Genomic DNA, 22186 nt, shown 5'->3' with positions numbered 1-22186 from the left:
TGTTGGTAGGGATGTAAACTGCTACAGACAATATGGTAAACAATATAGAAAAGATAAACATAGACCCACCATCTGACCTCCTACTGGGTACATAGCCAGAGAAAATAAAATTAGAACTTCCTAAAGAGATCTGCATTCACATCTACATTGCAGCATTATTCTAGAAGTAGAAATGAGCTAAAAGCAAATAAATGTTTGGTGTATCTGGTTGTAGGACAGAGAAATCAAACTGACCATGAAACATCCTCCCTGCTAGCTAGCTTTCATAATGCTAAAAATGCTATGCAGGATGCTAAGGGGAGAAAAGACATCAATGTTCTTATCTAGGTTTGGACCCTGCATGCTGCAATACCAATCTCCCAGGCAAAATGTACGCACTGGTGCAAGGGGTAAAGGGGTAAATAGATTTCTGATTGGACTTGAGGCATGTTCCCTAAGAGGGAATTTCATATCTGCTACTATAAACCTAGTCAAAAATCATGGCTGAGAGGTCATAGGCCCTGGTAGGGGAGGGGACCTGCTATTGTTATTTTCCTAAATAGTCAAGTTGTCATAATTGCCTTCTAAATATTTATGTCTGTACCCATATGACCTATGCTGCTCTCCACCTTGGTCAGAGAATCTTCTTGTTGCAGTGGTAAGCAGTCAGTGGAGAGATGCATTAAGTCCAAGTGCAGAGAATAAGAGACTGAGGGTTTAGACTTAAATGGGATATCTTTATAATCTCCCACCACCAAAGCTCAGGGAACATCATGGAAAAGGAGGCAGAAAGAATGCAAGAGCCAGAGAATGGGGAGGAATGCAATGAAATGCTGTGTTCTGGACATGACATGGCTACCACACTAACGAACTCACATCAGCTTTGATTACCTGAATAAGATCAAGTCAGTCAAAACTCTAGCATAGATGAAAGGAAGTACTCTCCAGGCCCTAACCCTTAATAAGGAGCTATTGGCAGTTGATAGTTGTTGTGGGTGAGAGAATCAATCTTTTCTGAGGGTGTTCCCAAGGGTTCCCATGGGTGTTCCCATGCTCCAGTAGATGGCCTCACACCCATGCTCATATAGGCAGCACATAGTATGTTATCAGTATGTTATCAAAAAAAAGAAAAAGAGCTGGAGAGATGGCTCAGTGGTTAAGAGCACTGGCTGCTCTTGCAGAGGACCTGGGTTCGATTCCCAGCATCCACATGGCAGCTAACAACCATGTGTAACTTCAGTTCCAGGGGAATAGGATGCCCTCTTCTGACATCCATGGACACTGCATAACACAGGTGCACTTACATACATGCAGGCAATACACTCATACACATAAAATAAAAATCATAAATAAAAAAAAATTTTAAAGAAAGACCACAAAAGACCTACATTATCTTAGGGTGAAAGGATGGGAAAAGGTATTCTAAGGAATGGGAACTAGGAAGCATCTCTCAGATAGCCTCTCCCTTAAGTTCCTAGTAATAATCATTCTGCTGTTTCTATAAGATGAACTGTTTTGGATACCTGACATAAATGGTACCAGACAGACATGTTTGGCTTCATTTGGCATAACGTTCATTATTAATCCATTTTGTAACAAACTTTTTCAAGTATGAATAACATTTCATTGTACAAATATGTCACATCTTCATTCCTCTATCAGTGGGCATTTAGTTTGTTTCTGTATCCTTTATTTGTAAATAAAGTTTAATGGACCAGGGACAGAAAAAGAAATAAAGACATGAAGTTCAGAAGGAGACATGTTGAAATGGACATGGAAGGAGTTGGAGGAGGGAAATGGGGGCAGTGCATATGATCATATTTCATTGTAAACATGTATGAAATTCTCAAAAATGAAGAAAAAAATTTAACTGGTATGTATGAACTAGATAAGTCTATTGCTGAACACATCACACACTTGGTTGTATGATATAGAGAAATCAACCTGGAACTGAGCTGGAAGGCTTCCTCCTTGCCTATGCAGGCTGCTGGGGGAGAAAAATCCATCAATGTCTTACCCAGCTGTGAATCCTATGAACTTACAATACCAACCTACCAGGCAAGATGCATCAACTTTTGCAATAGTGGCATGAAAGTTATAGCAGTAACCATTCTCTGATTGGATTTGAGATCCACTCTAAAGGAAGAAACCCATGCCTGGTACTATAAACTCAAGTCAAAAATCCCATGGTGAGAGAGATCATAGGCTTTAGCAAGTAACTTAATATTGTTGTTTAGCTAAAAACCCTCAAACTACCTACTTTATACTTCTATGATCTATCACCAAACTACCTTCTTTATATTCAAATGCTACTCTCAGCCTTGATCAGAGAAGCCTCTCTTTCCAGTGAACAGTGGAGAACACAGAAACTCATGGCTATACAAGGTTCTGAGAGTAAGTGACAGTTAAAGGCTTAGCACAAAACAAACTTCCCCTCTAAAGCTCAAGGAACATTTCACAAGAGGGGGAATAAATAATGTAAGAGCCAGAAAACAAGGAGAAGTTGCTGTAAAATGTCATTTTCTATGCAAGACATAGCCATTGAAATCAGTAATTCACAGCAACTGTGGATCCCTGCACTAAGTCTGCATAAGAATGGGCCTATTCTACATCCATGCATGGAGGAGAAGGGGCTCAGGGAACCCTACTCCCCACTGCTAAGCTATTTGCTATTGACAGATTAAGGGAGAGAAGGAGCCATTGCCTTCAGTTGTGCATCCACTCGTGATCCCACCGGGCTCCAAGGGATAGTCCCAATTCACTGGTCACACAGATTGCCTTGGTTAAACTAAAATGAGTCACAAAATAAAACCAAAGTCATAAATCTGGGAAAGGGACTGTTGAAGCAGGGGATAATAGGGATAAGAGGGAGACAGAAGAAGGTAGGGAGAGAGTGCAATGAGAATACATTATATACATGCATGGGAAGAAGAATCAACTTAATAAAAATTGTGTCTGAAAAAATTTTAGTGTTTACACACACACACACACACACACACACACACACACACACACACACACCACTAACTTTCCTCCTTACTTACCTCACCCCATCCCCCAACCATGCTCAGGATGCTCTAGGCAGCTCTCTGAGGTCTGAGCTCCTGCCAAGTTAATGCTGCTGTGCTGCTGTCACCTCGCTCCAGACACCATCAGGGTGATCTACATAGGCCTCAACAAACACAGTCAAATGACTTCTGATATTTATAAGGGCCTGGAGATTGCCAATGGACTGTGCCTGGAGATGGAAGAAAAGATGATGTCTCTAATGGAAGAAACATCTTCACTGAAGGCCCGGGGGTCCAAGGTACCAAAAGCACAAAAATCAATGGTATTTTTATTATCTTGAACTTTCAAGAAACCAGTTTCAAAAAGTCTATAAGATGTTTATCAAAGATTACATGAAACTAATCAAAGACAAATTTGAAGTGAGACAAGAAAAAGCAAACTCCTTTATACCAGGGTCTACAGAAAAAAAAAGTCTATCCTTGCTAATTTGAAAAACTATGGTATATGCCTTTAGTCTCAGCACTCTGAAAGGCAGAGGCAGGCAGATCCCTGTGAGATCAAGCCCAGACTGGTCTGCATAGCAAATTCCAGGCCAGTTGGGGCTGGGACTACAGGAGACCCTGCCTCAAAAAACAACAACAACAAAATGCACTTACTGTCAAGATTAACTATATAATACATATTAACTTATGTAATAACTACCCCCAATATAAATAATGATAGCTTATTTTTATACAAAGAAAAAATAATTTTTTAATATTTTATTTATTATTTTTATGTGTATGTGTGTATTGCCTGCATGTACCTAAGTGCACCTGTGTCATACAATGCCCATGGAGGACAAAAGAGGCTGTTGGGTCCCCTGGAACTAGAGTTAAGGACAGCTGTTAGCTGCCATGTGGGTTCTGGGATTTGAACCCGCATCTTCTGCAAGAACAGCAAGTGTTCTTAACTACTGAGCCATCTCTCCAGCCCCGGAAAAATAATTTTGATCAAAAATGTATTCTCTCTGAATCTCACAGCAGATTCATAAGAATTAAAGTCCTGCTTTCTACTTAAATTGTTTTCTACAAAATCAAAAATGCTCTTAGCTATTTATACCTAATGACTACTCCTCTCCCTCCACAGTGGACAACTAATAATAATTTCTCTTTCTTCCTAAAGTTAGAGGGGTTTTAGGGGGACAGTGGGGGGTTGCTTTGTGGGTATTTTTAATATTGTGGGGAGGGTTGGTGGGTTTTTTGTTTGGTGTTTGTTGTTGTTGGGGGGCAGTTTGGGGGGAAGTTGGAGGTTTTTAGGTTTTCTTTTGAGGCAGGGCCTTGCTATATAGCCCTGGATGGCCTGATACCATTCTGGCCTCAAACTTGCAGCAATTCCCCAGCCTCTGCCTCCCCTAGTGCTAGATTTAAAAGCATCTGCTATCACAACTGTCAGTAAAAAGTTCTATTTTTGCCTTTTTCTAAGTGAAACACCAAAAAGTCAAAAAACTGCTAAAGTTGACATGATAGGAAAAAAATGGAAAAAAATTATTACACACAGAGACAATGAAATTTCTACTCAAAATGGGAAATGAACAGTTTCACTGATTAGCAAACTGGTTTCTGAAACCTACTAGATTATCCTTTTATCTTCAAATGGTAAAGACGGTGACTTTATTGTTTGTAATACCAAATGCAACAGGAGAAACTTGTTTCATCTGTCAAAACTAATAACAATGTTTACAAGAAATATAAAATACATCTCAGAACTTAAAAAAAAAAACCCACTTAAGATATCTAGAGTCAGTGAAAAATTAAGCTGTGTAACTCACACAGAAAATTTCTTTAGGATCACTAGTATTAGCAAATGTTTTAATTATTTTTCTGTTGCTGTGATAGCACCATAACCAAACTTGGGAGGAAGGGCTTTATTTCAGCTTACAGTCCATCATCAAGGGAAGCCAAAGCAAGAGGAACTCAAATAGGAATTTGAAGCAGAAGCCATAGAGGAAAGCTTGCTCTCTCTGGCTCATGCTCAATGAGCTTTGTTTACACAAGTCAAGAACAGTGGTAGCACCAGCCCCAGTGATCTAGGCCCTCTTACATCAATTAGAATCAAGAAAATGCCTCACAGACATGCCACAGGAAAATCTGATGGAGAAAATTCCTCAAGTGAGGTTCCCTCTTCCCAAGTAACTCTAGTTAGTGTCAAGTTGACAGTAAAAACCAGTATAGCAGATACATGATCCTAAGATTTAAATAATAATATCCAATTCTATTTTTCCATTAACCTTGCTAGTGTTATATATGACAGGCACCATCTCCCCAAGCTCAGTTTCATACATTTGCCTGAGATCATCACAACTGGGTTTGTTAAATGCTCACGAACCCTAGCAAGAAAGGGAGGGACAGGGAGAGTCTAGCCATACCTCCCAACCAAGTCAATGCTAGTAGCAAGTGGCCTGGGGGAGGGGCATAGGATATACAGGTTAGGAACACCCAGGAGAGGCTCTCCTGCTAATTTGTCTTGCTATGAGGAAGCCACCATCCAGGCTTGGACGTAGACTTTCTGGTGCATAGGGGGAGAACACCCACATTCATGTAATTAAACCCTCACTCACTGCTTTGTAAGTAAGCTTAATAAACTCACTGGTTACCCAGAGTGCAGTTTGGTGAAATCATACCTTAGTTTGTCATTGGGACCAAGGCAAGAGAGGGTAAACATTGTTTACACCTCTCCCCCCAACCAAAAAATTATTTTAGCAACAACTAGGAAGTTAACGTCAGTCTGGGCTACTGTTACCCCAAGTAGAGTCTAGATATGGAGGTAGACTGCTTCTTGGTCTTTTGGCTAAGACCAAGTATAGTATCTAGATGTGAGGTAGGACACTGACTAAATTACTGCTCACTACAACTTGATAATGCTACTTAGTAATCAAAAGCAAACTAAAATGTGAGTCCAAATATGTCTAAGACAAATATAAGTTAAGGACTTAAAATGAAAGAATATCACTCATAAAAAAAAAAGTATTTGGGGGCTGGATGATGGCTCAGCGGTTAAGAACACTGGTTGTTCTTGCAGATGACCCGGGTTCGAATCCCAGCACCCACATGGCAGCTAATCCTGTAACTCCAGTTCCAGGGGATCCGACAGCCTCTTCTGTCCTCTGCGGGCACTGCACGACACAGGTGCACTTACCTACATGCAGGCAATACATGCATACACATAAAATAAAAATAAAAAAAATAAAAAGTGTTTGGTAAATCCATGCAGTCTGTTGGCAAATAGCTGCTGTTACAACTAACTCTAAAGGAACCTCAGAAATCATATTCTTTGCCAATATATGTATAGGCTCCCTCTGATGGTTGGTTTTTCATTAACTTCTGAGCATAATCTAATCACAGTGTTATACCAAGAAAGATTTACAGAGAAATAAACTATTTTAAGAAGCACCTAGCCAAGAGTAGTGATATACAACTATAAGTCCAACGCTTAGGAAGCTGACACAAAAGGCTGTAGCCTCTGAGGCCACCTGGGCTACATAGCAAGATCTTGTCTCTAAATATATAATACAGACAGACAGACATAGACTTCTAATAGCCATTCTCAAAGCTATACATTTTTATAAAATTAATAGAGGGCCTCAAAATGGAAAATGCTCTTAAAGTATAAACAAACACTCTACAACATGGTTTCTCAAAAGCTAGAGTTACAGGTTTCTTAAACCTTAAAACTGAAAACCACAAGTTTCTATTTTTCTAAAAATAATGTCTGTTATTTGTAACCCCTATAAAAAAAAGTCTAAATTGAAGAATAATAATATACATAGTATCCATGTGAGGTAGGGGAAATTGAGAAATTTTTTCAGTGATATATGAATGAATTCTACACTTTTAAATGTGTTTCCCAGAAATTTGGCATACAAATGTTCCCTTTGAGCTTACATTACTTTCATATTTGTGACTATTTCACATAACACTCTTCAAGGAGTCAGGTTGCATATTTTTAGTCATTTACCAAGTGGCCTATACATTTATCACAAATTCTACCAATTACTATCTTGTGCATACCTTTAGAAATGACTACACAGTTCAAACTAAGGACATTAATATCACATTTTGTAGCCCCCCCCCCAAAAAAAAAGGTGACAGAAAACCTGAAGGAATTTTAAGAATCTCAAATGGTGAAACCTAGTATCTCAAGAAGGAAGGAATGATGCTGGAGAGATGGCTCAAAGGTTAAAAGCACTGGCTACTCTTGCAGAGGTCCCAGGTTAGTTTCCCAGTATGTACATGGTAGCTAACAACCACCTGTAACTCCAGTTCCAGTTCCAGGGCTCTGACACCGTCTTCTGGCCTCTGCAGTCATTTCACACACATGGTACACTTATGTACATGCAGGTAAAACACGTTCAAACATATAACATAATAAATCTTTTTTAAAAGGAAGGAAAATAACTGTGCTGACTGGATTAGCTACTTAACTAGTGTGAGGTATGGGAGCATGCTGCCTTGTACAACAGTTCACATGAGACTGATGAAACTGTCCAAAATTATATGAAAAATAGCTAACATATCAGAAGCTTAAATGAGAAAAACAGTTTAGCGATGACACAATTCATATTTATTTTAGAATGAAGATTCATCCTCAAAGCTCTGCTTTTCTATAGCAATTTCATTACCAAGATTTCCAAAATTTTCCACACACTTCAGTGATGAGCTATCAAACAGTCTCTGTGTGTGTTGTTACCTGGGCAACGCTAAGGAGGGCTTTTACAAAACTTTACAGAACTAGCAGGTCAAAAAAAAAAAAAAAAAAAAGCCAGCCTTCTTCAAATTGTGCATTTTAGTTAGAAGAAGTAAGTGTGAAACCAACAGACAGAAAAGCTTAAGAACTGCCACCAGTGCCTCCATATGAGAAACAGAACTTACTGACATTCATCTTCATTTCTAGCTGCCAATTCCCCCACAGAACAAGATATGCTCCATGCAAGACTTCAAAACATCCTCAATCATACAGACTGTCAAATAATTAATACTGAAATCCAAGAAAGTTTTAGAGTTAAGAATCAATCTCATGATCCTAAGGAAATGACTTGATGGGTAACCCAGTTGCTATGAAACATTAATTTCCCAGCACCCATGTAAATGCCAGACAGCCATGGCAGCCCACCTGTAATCCCGAGCTCAGATATGGAGTCAGGGAATCCCTGGAGCAAGCTGGCTAGGTAGACGAGCAGAATCAGCGAGCTCTGGGTTCAAGTGAGACCCTGCCTCAATATAAGGTGAAAAACAATCTGCAAAGACACATAACGTCAACCTCTGGCCTCTACATGTGCACACCCACACACATGAACACAAGCAAACATGCATCACCCATGAACACATACACAAACACACAAAAATCAATCCCTCACATTTGAATTTGGTATGAAATTTCTACCTTGCTGCCCTAAATTCTGAAGCTGGTTGGCTCAACTATTGCTATAGCCAATTTGATGCTGTCTACTGAATGAGGGGGGAAAAAGAAGAAAAGAAAAACACTAATATCTTCCTATAAAGAAACATTTTGTCTCTCCAACAATTTGTGAATCATTAACTCAAGGTTTTCTGGCTAATAATAATAATATTTCTCCCTCCAACTTTACTGTAAAGATACTTAGGTGGTTTCAAGGTCATGTTTTAATCAAAAGTACAGCATATAAAGACTGGTTATTGTTAATGAGTACTAGAAGACTTCAGATACAAAAATAAAAGATGGGATGAAAAGCAAAAAGGAAAACTGGAATTCTAGGCTCTTAACCATCTAAAGTTATTGAATTCTCGCCTAGGTCTTTTTCCGCTCTTCCCTGCTCATGCCTCTAAGCTTTTGATCATCTAAGCCCCTGACCCAGAAAGTCCTTTCTCTCCAAAGTAGTCCTTTTATTTCCACAAGTTGAAATTCTAACCATTCATCAAGGCACAGTTAAAATGTCCCCTTCTCTTATCCTTACAACTATAGTAATCTCTCCTTCCCACCTCTCTAAACTCTCTTACCTTACCTTTATCTCTTCACCACTCTTTTACTTTCTGCCTTGCATTATCTTTGTTCTCATATTTAATCCCTCAAATAAACATAACGGCTTCAAGGTCAAGGTCCAAGCCTTATTTATCTCTATTCAAACTGCTTAATAAAATGCATTGTACATATAAAGTTCTGGAACTGAATTAAATGAATGGCTTGGGTTAATAAAAGACAGAAGCCAACTAGAAACAATTCTAGGCCAGGCAGGATAGTTGCATGTCTATAATTCCAGCATGTCAGAGATGGAAATAAGGGACCAGGAGTGCTCACAGTTTTGAGGCTCCACTTGTGCTGGTTTGAGGTGAAGCTGGAACACCATGTCAGGAGAAAACTGCTTACTTCATGGAAGAGAGAGAGAGAGAGAGAGAGAGAGAGAGAGAGAGAGAATGAGAATGAATGAACCTCCAGTGTGTTTGCCAACAATTGTCCATATGATGTTGAACTTTATTTAGGCTTTGTCTGTTCCTCTACAGTTAGAAGACTATTCTAAACTAATTTGTTTGTCTGTGTTTATTTGTGGGGGTGTTACTTGTTTTTAATGAGTCTGTTAACCCTTATTTGGATATAAAATTAATTTGAAGGTTAAATTCTAGCACTTTTTTGTAAATTGAAAGAGTATTTCAAAGTGTATTATAGCCAGTGATGTGCTTTACTCCTAACAATTAGCTATGACAGGGAGACCAAATTGTACCATTTGCTTATTGTCCCAGGTATAAATACTCCCACTCTGACCAGTCACATAACAATGATGATATCACTGAACATGCAACTAGGTGAAAAGAGATATGCAGTTTCTGTTGAAAGTCAGTAACCAACTCATCAAGGCCTGAACAGATAAGGAGCATTTCATATTTCACCAACTGTTCTTTCAATCTCATTTTCTGTGTATCCTCATATACAAGTCAAAGCAAGATATTCAGTATTTCACTCTCTGGGGTATAGTCAAAACAGTTCAATTCAACAATCTCCAGTATCCTTCATGTATACAAATCAATAAATCTTATTCTTGGTTACATAGCCTCTTCATCACAATGCATACCTCTCTTCAGAAAGGAGAGTAACAGACACCATAAGACAATTAAATTATAGGGTGTTATGTATGGGGGTTTAGAAATTATCAGCCAAGGTCAAGGTTTTCTGTCTTTGTTCAGGTCCATATACCTGAAAGACACAATACACTACCACAGTACTACTAATACCGTGGCTTCCTTTGTCAAGGGAGGAGGGAGATCCTATAGTATGAAAAAGACCTGTGATTCTGGTGTTTGTGTCAATGCCCCCACCTAATTGAGAAGCTTGGTACAAAGAAAACCAGGGAAGTAAAAAGTGAATTTTCCATACCTAAATTTCCCCAAATTTCCAACACAATCTTGCATCTTCCAATGAGACTTTTATTGCTAAGAATTCCCTATTAGAATTATGTTTTTACATTAATCTACTTTTAGAGACATGCAGTACTTGTTGAATCTAGAATAACCAAGAGAAAAAAAACAATTCAGCAAAAAGTTGTTAAACTTGATATTCTGGAAAAAGTAGACTTTTGTTGAAGAAATACTTTTCTTATTTAAGCTTACTAAACTGGATGAGGAGCAAAGAAGTTTCTTAAATGTATTTTTGGCTGTACTATGTCTATCACAACAACACAGCCTGTAGCTAGATTTTTTGTGAATATTTATGACAAATTGTGTTTTCTATTTTCAAGACTATTTAGAAAACAAGAAGGCTCAAAGTTTCAAGTGTACTAATAATCTTAGCCAAAAATCTAACTCTACATCAATATATACCTAGAAGTTTTCTAGGAAAATCAGCAAAAAGTATATTTTAAAAAAAACCACCAAAAGAAAGCCAAAAAAAAGGAGTCATGAACATGAACTTGCTACATTCAAACGACTAAAACAGCAAACGTTTTGTCTGCTGATTAAGAACGATACAGAATCTAAATGAAATTCTTTTTAAAGTTCAGACATAAGTTCTGCTTAATTCCATTAATTCTTCCTTGTTAGGATCTACTAATGTTCACATCCTTATATTCAATTCAAATACTATTTGCAAAGCCTAACTAGTGCCTATTTTGAAAACATAGCAATCAAGTCATGCCATGTCTTTCTCCATAAAAAAAAAAAAAAAAAGACTGTCTTTATAACTCAAGTTCAATTCTATCATTAATCTGTTTCTATTTCTTTGTCAATGAATCCCTGAGTTGGCTGGGCGTGGTGGCACTCACCTTTGTTTCCAGCACTCAGGAGGCAGAGGCAGACTGGTATCTGTGAGATAGAGGCCAACCTGGTCTACATACAGAGTCCCAAGGCAGCTGGGGCTACACAGGACCCTGTCTCAACCCACCCCCTAAACAGGCATGGTGGTATAATTCAGCACACAGAGGAGGATCACAAGTTCAAGGCCAAGCTAAAATACATAGTAAATTGGAAGCAAGACTCTGTCTCAAAAAAGGCTAGAAAATAAAAAAGAAAAAAATCTTAAGTTTTCCTTGGGTTTAGGTCATCCTCAAACCCCAGAGCCGAATCATTGATATGAATTATAAACATGCAAAAACTGACTGAAACTTGTGAGACATTAAAAAAAAAAAAAAGTTCTGCTGTGGAAATCCCAAAGTATTGACTTCAATCTCCAAACACCCTCATCCCCACATCACTTAAAGAATGGCAGGATGAAATACAATCCCAGTTATACCCCTCCAGTACAAGAAATTGTTGCTACTTAGCTGCTTTCTTCAAAGTCAGTATCTAGAAACCTATTTGTCTCTCTCACACAATATTTTTACTTGGAACAACAGAAGTCCCTCTTTTCACTACTCCCCCAGGGCTAGGGCTTTCAGCTTAATACAGTATTTGAGAGTTCAAATAAATATACAGTAATGAAGTAATTTCAAGTCTGGGTCAAAGCAAAGAAAGAAAATTAAAGTAAAAGTTTTTAGCAGTCAAATTCAGAACTGGTAAGCTGGTAGAAATGAAAACTCTTGTTTCAAATGCTTAATAGCAAAGAAAAACACTGCTGGGCTCACATCTACAACCCCACCACGTAGGAGGCTAAGGCAGAAGGATTGCCATGAGTTTAAGGACAGCCTGGGTTATACAGTGAGTTCCAGGCCAGTCAGAGCTACAGTATAAGACCCTGTTCTTAATTAATCCCAACAAAAACAGCATTCCCTCAAATAAAAAACTAGTATGAATCATTAGACAATTATCAAAAAAATTCTCAGAACATCACAAATGTAATACACAAAGCTTCCTATCAAATGACCAAAAAAAAAAAAAAAGAAAAGAAACTTCATAGACTTACAGTCACAACTTTTTCAGTTGGTCTGTATGTTTATTTGTCCCAAATAGTACTGGAACTTACTACCTTGTTTCCACCTTCCCAGAACATAAATTAAGCTATACAATATGCTCGCAGATAAACAACCCTTGCACTACCACCTCTATTTCTCCCCCAGATGACTTAGTGACATTGGAGTACATCTTGAACTAATTGACTATAGACATCAGTCTAACTCAAAGTCTTAGCTAACTTCCCAAGCAGTACTACTTAGTGATAATATATACATTAAATTCATCTAGAATTGCTTTGCAACCTCAACATGAATTTCATATAGGGCACTCAACCAAGATGAATCACAGACCATTTTCCCTTTCCTAGCAGCTTGTGGACTAATATTTTGCAGACAAAATCTCCTTCCAGTTTGACCCCAAGCTTCATGCCTATATTTCTGACATCTTAAGTACTGGATTAACTACAGGAGTGCAGCAGACACCAAATGTAAACACTACCAGGAAAAGTCTGAAGGTTTTCATGAAATTGTGTTCTCTGATTCTAGGAAGGAAATACCCACCTGCTCCTATATACAAGAAAATTAAAATGCATTAAAAGGTCCTAAGCCTTCCAGGGACAAAACAAGGGCTTTGAAATCAGCTTCCAAACAGCACTAAATATGTCAAGCAAGCAAAAGCTCCCCTAATTAATGTTATGGAAGTTTAGCGGTTCACTTTATCTGCATAAAAACATTAATTCTGCACAAGGATCGCCCAAATTTGACCACATTTCTGAGGTAACTCTGAGAAGTCCCAGGAGAATACACAGCACCTGATCATACTGCCTTGAAATCTGAAATGAACTGTCAGTTCAGCCCCCTTGCTCTGGGTCACCTCCTGCACAAGCTGACGCACTGCCCAGCCTTGCACTGTCTGCGATCAGTGCAAAGTACTAACCCAGTCTCAGAAACTTTGACTCAGTTATCAGGACGCGGAGCACCCACAACCTGCACGGGAGCGTGGAAGGGTGTTTGCCCTGGCCCATGCGGTCAACTTTGAAGCGGGGCATTCCTTGCAGGTAGAGATCTGCCCAAGCAGCAGCCCATCCCAGACTGCAAAACCACAAGCGTCGACAGCACGAGCGGAGTGAAGTGCGCCGAGTGGAAGAAGGGGAAGAGCGAGGGAAGGGCTCGGTCACCACCAAACGACTGCAAGTGAGCAAGAAAATACCCTCACCACACGCCCCCGGGACTCGGGCAGCCTGGACTGGGGAACCCGGCAGCAGCCACATCCCAGCAGCCGGCGGCGGGGGCGGCGGCAATGTCAGGAGGGCACAGCTGGAGGTGGCCGCCGCCAGAGCCACCACCCCGCCCCAGGTGAGGGGCGCCAACCCGCCTCCCTCCCGCCCGCCGGGCCGCGACGCGCGGCCACCCCAAGAACCCCGGAGTCTCGGCGGCGGCCGACCCGGCGGAGCCCGCCACCCCGCCCCAGGGGAGGGGCGCCACCCCGCCTCCCTCCCGCCCGCCGGGCCGCGACGCGCGGCCACCCCAAGAACCCCGGAGTCTCGGCGGCGGCCGACCCGGCGGAGCCCGCCCGCTGCCGTCCTTCCCCGGTCTTCCAGCATCCTGGTCTCGGGCCGGGCCCGCACCTCGACCCTCTCTGACCCCCCCGGCCGAGTCGGACCACTGCTCCGGGCCGCCAGGCCGCCCTCGGGCCCCTCGGAGGCCGCCCTCGCCTCACCTCACGTCTCCGCGGCCGCCGCCGGAACAACTCTGTCAGGCGCCCGAGTCCCACCCGCCGCCCTGCGCTCTGTGGCCGGGCCGGTCCTGTACACTCCGAAGCCGCCGAAGCCCGGGGAGGGCGGAGGGAGCAGGGCGGAGGGAGCGGTCTGAGAAGGGGAGAGGACCGCCGGGCAGGAAGAGGCGAGGGAGGGGGCGGGCTGCGACAGAGGAGGAGGAGGTGGGAGGCCGAACGGGAGCGCGCACGCCGCGCCGAGGGGCCAAGCGCGCGCGCTCCCGAGGGCGGAGCGCCTTCCCTACGCCAGGCAGAGGCGGGGTGCGCACCGCGTACACGGCCACTGGAGCGCGGGGTATGAACCTGACCCAACCGCAACTGAAGGAATCAAGACGCCAGGCTGCCAAGCTGGAGCAAGGTGGCCTAAAGCCCAGCCCAGTTCCCTCCCTTTTGAGGTTATTTCCTTACTCGCAAATCTGTTTTACGTTCTTCCATTCTTGGCGTCCAGTAATCGTCAAGGGGCTAAACTTGTTCGTGGGTGACTTCTCCGTCCTTTCTAGTGTCTGTGCTCATGAAATGCTCCCTGCTTCATACCAGGATCAAGACTGAAGAAGGACCATGCGTGTTATCTCAATAGGAAAACTGAACACTATTGCGTGTTATAGGCAAGAGAAGGTTATCCCCGCTTTCACCTTTTATCCTTCTGGATAATAGATTCTGGAGAACACATAGGTTAGAGATAAAATGAAGCAGCTGCTTTTCGCTACAAATATTGTACTGTTCCTTCAACTGTGAATAGCCTCCTGCCTAAATCAAGCAGCCAGAAATGACCTGTACGTTCTCTGAAACTCCTGAGAATTTTGCTTCTCAGGTTTGTAGCACCTATATAATATTCAACCTTACCTAGGTTGATCTCTGCAGTATTCTAGAGAATCCATAAAGACCTACTTCATTCATCTGTATATCTTTCACAATGAGTCCTGCCTGGCTTATAGGAAACATTCAGTAAATGGTATTTTATGAATAAGTCAATATAGTTCAGTAAAAGTTGTCTGTCCAATGATTTGAGCTTTAGAGTGGCTTCTTTAGTTTAAAATTCTTTTATTACAGTTCAATTCTCCTGCCCTTATTGCCCCACTCAGATCCAAAAGCTATTCAGAAATGTGACATTTATCAAAGGCCCTCCAACCCAAGTTCCCTTTCTCCTTTTTCGTAATGTTATTGTCTGTTGTTGGCTCATAGCTAAAGGGTTCCAACTAATTTGGATTTTCCCTTCCTCCTGGGCTCCTTCCCAGAAAGTCCTTTTCTTAAGGTCTCTACTCTCAGAGCCTTCCTAATCCTGAACCCCACTCAATGAATCCTGCAAGCTTTGATGGTACCTAATAAAGTTCGAATTTGAATAACCAAATCATCTGGTGAGTTTCTGGGACTTACAGGATCCATTTATAAATATACAAGAAGTAAATACTGAGGTTTTGCTGCATAAAGTAATAGTAAAGTTACACCAGGCACTATGAGAAAGTCAACAGATGAAAATGCCATAGTTTCTGCCTTCTGATATCTTCTAAATGGAGCAAAATTTTTTAACAAAAAGGACAATGCTGTAATTATCAGTATTCAGTAAGAAACTTAGCCTAAAAGGGGAAAGAGAAAGAAATACACTTTTTATAGAGAAATCAAAGCAAGTTTCATGTTCCCCAAAGTCAGCTCCATACGTGTGATGGTTAATTTTGATTGTATCAATAAATGCCTAGAGATTAATAAGGCTCACTTCTGGGTGTCCCTGTGGCCATGTCCATGGGGCACCTTCTTGATTGTTGAGTGATGTGGGAGGGCCCAGCCCACTGTGGGTGGTGCCGCCCCTGGACAGGTGGGCCTATGTTGCATAAGAAAGCAGGCTGAGCAGGGACCAGAGGAGCAAGGCAGTAAGCAGCATTCCTCCATGGCCTGTGCACCAGCTCCTGCCTCCAGGTTCCTGCCCTGAGTTTCTACCTTGGGCTCCCTGATGAACTGCGACCTGGGAGTTGTAAGCTGAATAAATAAACCATTTCCTCCCCAAGTTGGTAGTGGTCCGAGTGTTTTGTCATAGCAATGAAGAAACAAACCAGGACAGAAATTGGTACCAAGAGTGGGGTATTACTGTGACAGACTGACCTTGGTGTTTTGGGGAGGATTGTGGAAGTGTTTGGAACTTTGGGCTGGAAAAGCCATTGCATGCTCAGAGTTTGTTGCTGTGGAGCTTGGAACAGTTATGCTGAAAGAGTTGTAGATGATGGAGGCCTGGCTTGTGAAGTTTCAAAGGGAAGCAGAGACGATCAGGGCTGTTCATGTGAGATTTTGGATTGGGTTCTGGTCAGCTGGGGCTGAAGAATCAGCTGTGATTAAGAAGAGACCAGAACCTGAAGCAAAATCTTTGCTTTACTGGGACAATTGAGGCTGGTTAGCTGGGACTGAAAAGTCAGCTATAAGTAACGAGAGACAAGCATCATTGTGGTGGAGTCTTCTGGGAGGTATTTCCTCAGGGTCAGCACACAGAAGGAACCTGCAACTCTATTTCAAGCTGGAAGCAGGACTTGGTAATGTGTAAGAGTCTCCTGCATGGTTCTGGTGTTGAAAGCGTGAAGGGGTCATAGAGAGCAGCTGAGGCTTGGCACTCTGAGAGGCCAGAAAAGACCGTAGGTGAAAGTGCAACTTCAGTTGCAGCAAAGACCCCAGGATTGAAGGGGTCATGGAGAGAAACTGAGGCTTTGCACCCCAAGAGGCAAGAAGAGGCCATTGGTGAAGGTGTAGCCTCAGTTTCAGTGGCGACCCCAGCTTTTTGGAGATGCTGGGACCATGGGACGACCACCAAGGACAGCGGCAGGTGTGGAATGGAGCTGGCCTGGATCTGCGAGAGGAGCTGAGTGTGCTGTGGACTGCAGAGTCAGAGCAGTGGAGCTGCCAGTACCCTTTGGAGCCCAGAAGATCGTGAGTGAATCCCAGATGTCCAGCCTTGAGCTAATTTGCTGGACTTTGGTTTTGCTTAGGTACGCCCAATTCTTCCCTTTGAAATAAGACAGTACTTGTTTTGGATTTTACAGAAGCCCACCCACAGTTGAGACTTTTAAAAGAGACTATGGACTTTCAAGTGTTTGGATTTTTTAAGGACCATGAGGCTTTTAAGGTTGTACTGTCTTATGTTGTTATATTAACATATCTTGGGGATGAGAATTGGAAAGGTTATGGTTTAATAGTGATGTGTTTGTGTGTCAAGTTGACAGGGGGTCAATCGTGCTGGATAGCTTTAGTGTCAATTTGACACACCTGGGTTGAGGGAGCCTCAATTGGGGAATTTCCTCTGTTGGACTGGCCTGTGGTCATATCTGAGGGGCATCTTCTTGATGAGTGATGTGGGAGGGCCCAGCCCACTATGGGTGGTGCCACCCCTGGACAGGTGGGCCTATGTTGCATAAGAAAGCAGGCTGAGCAGGGACCAGAGGAGCAAGGCAGTAAGCAGCATTCCTCCATGGCCTGTGCACCAGCTCCTGCCTCCAGGTTCCTGCCCTGAGTTCCTACCTTGGGCTCCCTGATGAACTGAAACCTGGGAGTTATAAGCTGAATAAACCCTTTCCTCCCAAAGTTGGTAGTGGTCAGTGTTTTGTCATAGCAATGAAGAAACAAACCAGAACATTGTGATAAAACACTCTGACTAAAAACAATTTGGGGAAGAAAGGGTTTATTGCATCTTACAGTTTCAAATGACAGTCCATCTTTGAGAGAAACCAGGTAGGAATTGAATACAACCATTGAGGAATGCTGCTTACTGGCTTATTCCTCTACCTACACTCAGCCTGCTTTCTTTTTGTTTTGTTTTGTTTTGTTTTTTGAAGCTTTTACAATTTTATTAGAATCTTAAAGAAAAATCTTCAGGGCAGGCGAGCTGCCTTGAGAAGGTGAATGGTGGGAAGAAGTAGAGAAAATCATGAAGCAATGCAAGTTTAGAGCCTGCATGGAGGTCAGACACATGGCTGACTCATAGCCACATGGCTGGGAGAAGGAGGCTTTAGAGAAAAAGTGAAGAACTACAAGATGCTAAGGGCAGCCCAAAGCCATAAAGAAACCATGTTTAGTGAGAAAGGAATGAAGGAGAAAAGGAGAAATTACACCTTCCTGAAGAGTTCAGGAAAGCAGACAGACTTACAGAGACCTACATCAGCTGCTTTCTTACATAACCCAGGATCACCTAGCCAGGGGTAGCATCACCCACAGTGGGCTGGGCCCTCCCACAATCAAGAAAATGCCTCACAGACATGACCACAGACCAGTCTGATAGAGGAAATTCCCCACTTGAGGTTCCTTCTCCCCAAGTGTGTCAAGTTCACAACTGAAGCCAACTATGACAGTGAGACTTTAGACAGCCTTGAAAGGAAAACTTTCTCACTCCCCAAAATCTTTCCCTGACTAGATTATGTGATGTCTAAGAACTTATCACTACACTTGTATTTAAATCCTATACACTAGATAAATCAACTTGTCCTGTGCGGGGGGGTTCGAACCAGCAACCCCCGCGCAGTGATGATTGGGGATGATGAGTAAGCACGCTGTTCACCAGCCCATGCTGTCCCCAGTACCAGGAACACTCAGGTGCAACGGGGAGCCTAGTCAAGCAGGGACTCATTTATTGTAGGTGTTACAGAGCTTATAAAGGCATCTGGAAATCCTCCTCCCCGCTGAGGGTATATCTTAAGGATGGTCACGTGCTGATCATGCACTCCTCAGCAGTGCGGAAGTATCCTTCAGACTTTTAAAACAAGTCAGGCTGGGCCCCAGTAGCTTCCTCTCGGACCTCTGCAAGGTGGGGCCTTTAGGTCCCCACAGTCCTGAAAAGAACACTTCGTGATGCTAATCATTAGCCATGCATAAATGAGTTGAAATATGTTTTCTTGGGGGCTGGAGAGATGGTTCAGCAGTTAAGAGCACTTGCTGCTCTTGCAAAAGATCCAGGTTCAATTCCCAGCACCCACATAATGGCTAACAACCATCTGTAACTCCAGTTCCAGGGGATCTGACACCCTCTTCTGACCTCCAAGGCATTGCACAACATGACATGGGTGCACTTACATACATGCAGGCAATACACTCATACATATAAAATAAAAATAATAAATATGTGTTCTTTTATATATTATTGTTGTTGTTTGATCTTTTGTGTATGCATGTGTGGTGTACGTCTGGATGCATGCCCAGAAGCCAGAAAAGATGTCAGGTGTCTTCCTCTATCATGCTCCACTTTATTCCCTTGAGACAGAGGCTCTCCTAAACCTAAAGATCTCTGTTTTTTGGCTAGACTGGCAGCCATCAAGCCCCAGCAATCTTCCTGTCTCTGTCCCAGACCAGTGCTAGGGTTGCAGACATGCAAGGCCATACCAGGCTTTTTCACATGGGTGCTGGGGTCCAAACATGTTTTCATGCTTGCATAGAAAGTGCTCTTACCCACTGAGTCATCTCCTCAGCCCCTAACATATCATTTCTGTATGTGTGTATATATAATATTTATATTTTATATATATTTATGATTGGAAAAAATATGACACTGGCTACCTGAAGAAGTGAAAAATAGCAGATAGAAAAAGATACAATATAGGGAGAAATTTTTCCTCTTTCTGTTTTATTTAAAGTTGAAATTCATAGCAATCTAGTCAAGTCATACTAAACCTAAACTACAATCACCCTTCAAGATTGAACAAGAACATGCTCAACCAGACAGACATGGTGGCTCACGCTTGTAATCCCAGTACTCAGGAGGCAGAAGCAAGAGAATCACTGCAAGTTTGTGATCAGCCTGGGCTACAGAGTGAGTTTCAGGATAGCTTGGCTTACAAAGTGGGAACCTGTCTCAAAAAAACGAGGAGGAGGGCCAGACAGTGGTGCACACCTTTGATCCCAGCACTCTCTTGGGAGGCAGAGGGAGATAAATCTCTGTAAGATGCAGGCCAGCCTGATCTGCATAATGAGTTTCAGGCCGGCCAGGGCTACATAAGAGATTGCCAACCTCTGATATGGTACTCAGGACCTCTTTTTATTTTAAGTTTTGTGTTATAATAAAAATGTTTTAGTATGGGGCTGGAGAGTGGCTCAGCGGTTAAGAACATTAGTTGTTCCTGTAGAAGACCTGGGTTTGGATCTCAGCACCCACATGGCAGCTAACTGTCAGTAACTCTAGTTCCAGGGGATCCAACAGCCTCTTCTGTCCTCCACAGGTGTTGTATGACACGGGTGCACTTACATACATGCAGGCAATACACACATACACGTAAAATAAAAATAATAAAAAATATTTTAAAAAATATTTTAGTACATAAAAAGTAGAGAAAATAATATAGTAAGTCATCTTGTGCCCATTACCCACCTCGAACAATTATCAATGGCTAATCTCCCCTCCCCAATCCTCCACATAGAATTCACTCACAAATATTTCAGTTTGTAGCTCTAAAACCTAATGATTATTTTATTGCCATTATCCATCAATAAACCTAGCATTTGCAGGATAGACAAGCAAGTTCCTTCAACAAATAAACTATATGAAGGTAAGTGGAAAGAAGGAGATGTTAGATTTACTTGGATGTTGATTTTGCTTGCTCATTTCTTTTTAACAGGTTCATGAGGTATAATTGACAAACAGCTAGCTATATATATCTTAAAGATTTATGTTTTTTGTTTTATTTATTATTTTTATTTTATGTGTATGCGTGTATTGCCTGCATGTAGGTAAGTGCACCCATGTCGTGGAATGCCCACAGAGGTCAGAAGAGGCTGTCGGATCCCCTCGGACTGGAGTTATGGAATTGGCTAAAGATTTATGTTTTTAACTACATGTATGTGTGTGTGTGTGTCTGTGTGTGTGTGTGTGTGTCTGAGTGTGGCTTATGTGCATGTGACTGCTGGTGCCTGTGGAAGTCAGAGGCATAGTCACCCCTTGGAGCTGGAGTTACAGGCAGTTGTGAACTGCCCAATGTGTTTTCTGGAAACCAACTCAGGTCCTCTGGAAGAGCAGTATGTGATCTTAACCACTGAGCCACTTCTCCAGACTATGTATTTTTGAAATGTAAAATTTGACGTTTTGACATAAGCATACACCTGTGAACCATCACCACTCTCAAGATAACAAGCACAGCTATCATCCCAAAGAGGTTCCTTGGGTGTACTCTGCTTCATCTCCCACATCTCAGGCAACCATTGATAATGGTAGATTAGTTTAAATGTAAAGGGATCTAGCTCAGTTAGCAGAGTACACGCATACTATGTAGAAAGCCCTGAGTTTATCTCCAGCACATGTAAACCTGGTATGCTAGTGTGCATCCATAAACCCAGCACCTAGGAGACAGAGGCAAGAGGATCAGCTGATATAAGAAGTTCAGGGTCCATCCACTGAGGTCTAGTCAACTTAACACATTGGGCCTTTATATGGATGACAGAGTATATGGATTCTAGTGGGGGGGACTGTGGGAGCATGCCAGTGGGAATGGGAGTATAAAGATGATTAATATTCTTTGAGATATTCTGCATAAAATATACAAAAATTCAATAAAAACAAATTTAAAAAAAAGTTCAGGGGCATCCTCAGCTACATAGTGAGTTTGAAACCACCCTGGGATATATGAAACCTATCTTTAAAAAAATGTTTCCCATAAATGGAATTATGCAATATGCTTCTTTGTACTGCTTTTTCCACTCATAATTATTGTGTTTATCATTATTTCAAGATTCATCCACGTCGCTGTAAGTGTATTGCTCTTGCTCTTTCAGTCTCACAGCGTGTGTCCAGTTCCTGTGCATGGGAGTCATTAGACTTAGACTATGACTGCATTCCACTCCCACTCATGTTCTACTTGTTTTCTTTTTTCTAGAACATGGAAATATTCCTATCTTTCTTTCAAGCTTGAAACTTTTTTTTCAATTTTTAAAGTATTCAGCTTTTTTTTTTTTTTTTGAAACATGGTCTCCTTGTAGCCCCAGGGGCCCTGGAGCTCACTGTGTAGACCAGGCTGGCCTTGATCTCACGGAGATCCATCTTCTTCTGCCTCCTGAGTGCTGGGATTAAAGGCATTCAGCACCACATTTTTAGACATTTTTATATTTTTGAAACAGTAGAGCATCTTCTCTTGTCAACCTAG

The 22186-nt window shown here is 41.9% G+C and overlaps 1 protein-coding gene across 5 annotated transcripts in view; it reads right to left on the bottom strand.

The window, feature by feature from the left end:
- Positions 1–14235, bottom strand: part of Rabgap1l (RAB GTPase activating protein 1 like) — an 848174-nt gene extending 833939 nt beyond the window's left edge. The window contains exon 1 of one of the 5 annotated variants that reach the window (XM_008826096.2): positions 14040–14235. The gene's annotated coding sequence lies outside the window, so the exon portion shown is untranslated. The remainder of the gene's footprint in view (positions 1–14039) is intronic. The other 4 variants (XM_029560173.1, XM_017796360.2, XM_017796361.2 and 1 more) reach the window with 4 other exon arrangements.
- Positions 14236–22186: the final 7951 nt, after the last annotated feature.

The sequence above is a fragment of the Nannospalax galili genome, unplaced genomic scaffold (assembly GCF_000622305.1).
Source record: "Nannospalax galili isolate Female #2095 unplaced genomic scaffold, S.galili_v1.0 scaffold429, whole genome shotgun sequence".
NCBI lineage: Eukaryota > Metazoa > Chordata > Mammalia > Rodentia > Spalacidae > Nannospalax > Nannospalax galili.
Note: the sequence above shows the minus strand (reverse complement) of the source record. Positions and strands in the feature narration are given on the sequence as shown.